The sequence below is a fragment of the Amphimedon queenslandica genome, unplaced genomic scaffold (genome assembly GCF_000090795.2).
Source record: "Amphimedon queenslandica unplaced genomic scaffold, v1.1 AMPQUscaffold_7940_Cont20113, whole genome shotgun sequence".
NCBI lineage: Eukaryota > Metazoa > Porifera > Demospongiae > Haplosclerida > Niphatidae > Amphimedon > Amphimedon queenslandica.
The window spans coordinates 1-2283 of NW_003551780.1; the positions used below are offsets into that span (position 1 = coordinate 1).

Sequence of the window (2283 nt, forward strand, 5' to 3'; positions counted from 1 at the left end):
GAGACAAAATACTCATGATTCTTCATGAGACAGCGAATGATGAGAAATGAAGCCAGTATGATGGGTACAGAAGCAGAGTGCCAGTATATGACAGCATCTAAAAGACTCGAAGAAGCATCAACAAGTTGGTCTATATTATACTGAACAATGTTGGCCTTAAACACTCCATAGCCAATGACTTCAAGAAAAGTAACAGTGACTTTTGTGAGCCAAAATGTAACTTTAGAATAATAACAACTATTTAAGATATATCCAGCACCTCCAATGATAAATGATGAAAAGCAGAGTAGCGTTCCGGCCATTATTATCCTTTTTCTAACAATCCACACATCAGACACGAGAGCAAAGAAAGGAAACAAGAGGAAGAAGACATAATAAAGAACACCAAGACCGATCTCAGTGTAGCTCTCTCTGTTGCTTGTTTTCTCTGAGAGGAAACTAGTAAACTCAAAATATCTGAAAAACAGAATGTGAATGTACATGAGGAAATCCCAAGAAAGGACTAAGATGACAGGAAAAGAAGAGCAGGACCATCTCTTGAGAGAGGAGAGGCAGCCAGGACAGACCATGTTTCAAATTGAAATGTGTTTATGATATACACAAGATATAATTTATCCAAATATAAACAGAAACAGATGATCAATATCAACATAATATAACTATTTAAAATTCATGCATGTATAACTATACATACATGTACATGCATTTGCTTACTTAGAGTATCAGAAGCTCGTGCAATCACAAAGAGCTCCTTGTTGCTTTTTTCAATGGCAGGTGTCCTGTATAAATTAATTGATGATGGTAACATTAAATTTTATTATAAGCCATTTACTGTATAGTGGGAAATTTTAGAGGGAATTAAATTTGGCAAATTTGGCATTTTGATAGCCATTTGCCAAAATAAAATCTGCCATTTTGAGCCATTATACGCATGCTCAATGGCACGTGGCCACTAATTCGCCAAATTAAAATCCACCAATAACCAAAATTTAGCAATTCGCCAAATTTTACTCCCTCCAAAATTTCCTGCTATACGGTAGTTTAGGTGAGCCACGAATCATGATGCTTATTAATGCATGGTTTGAAAAATTTATTGGAAACTGTGATTAATAAACGAATCACATTTATAGCCAAAAGAAAATGTTCTTGATTGAAACAATGAGTGTCATTGTTATTATCAGATGTATAATATGCACTGAGAAAACAAGAAAACTTTCACTGATAGTCTGAGTAAACTCAGAATTGCTGCCACGAGTCATCAGAAAAGGTTAAGTATACATGTATTTCCCAATAGAATTGTTTATTTGAGCAAAATTGGTAAAAACTAACTTCCTTACGTTGCCTTGCCAGCTTATTAATGCTGTCTCTAAAAAGTACATATTGAAAATGCATATGGCGGTTTCCAAAAGATCATTCCACTCTTCCCAAACATCAATGTTTTTCTTATATGCCAAACTAATGTTTATATTTTATATGAACATACAGCATACCTTAATAACCTTATATAATGCACATTTAATTAAAGATTATTAATTAAAAATTATTAATTAATAATTAATTTTAATTATGATGAAACTTTAATGTATAACTTACCCAAAAACTTCTTCTCTTCTTTTTTCTGCTATCACTTCTTCCACATCCTTAACATCTGAGTGCTTCCTCCAGTATTTCTTCTTATGTTTGGCTACCTTTTTCTTTGATGACATTGTGTGAACACGTGAATATGGGCGTGGCCTAAAACTTAATTTCAATTTTTTTCACTTGAGACGAATAATTATAAAAGATGCGGTTTTATTAACTTTTAATAACTAGATTAACATCACGTGCTCACTACCGCCCTTTTTCACACTCGACAAAATGGCGAATGAGGTTGTGTAATTAATATTATTTTCTGTTTTTTATTTATTATTAATAGGCTGTTACTCAAGTCCAAGAGATCAGGGACATTACTAAAATTGAGAGAATTGGTAATTCATTATTGTAGTTATTTTATTGCATGCTATAAAATTAATTAATTAATTAATTATTATTGTTATTATTATTTTAATTTATATCAGGTGCTCATTCTCACATACGTGGGCTGGGACTAGACGATGCATTGGAACCAAGACCGGTCTGTTTAAGATGTCAATTCTAAAATAATTACTTTGATTTAAAATATTTCTTTATTCGTCAGATATCGCAAGGTATGGTAGGACAGCAGGCAGCAAGGAGAGCAGCTGGAGTTATATTGGAGATGGTAAAGGTAAGGGAAATATGTACATGCACAGTGAGTATGTGTTT

At 32.9% G+C, this 2283-nt stretch overlaps 1 long non-coding RNA gene across 1 annotated transcript; it reads left to right on the forward strand.

Annotated features, from left to right (window-relative positions):
* The first annotated feature begins 1832 nt into the window (after positions 1-1832).
* Positions 1833-2245, forward strand: LOC109591530 (uncharacterized). Its single transcript, XR_002189856.1, has 4 exons — positions 1833-1869; positions 1916-1967; positions 2058-2113; positions 2177-2245. It is a non-coding gene; the product is annotated as an uncharacterized LOC109591530 (long non-coding RNA).
* The last annotated feature ends 38 nt before the right edge of the window (positions 2246-2283 follow it).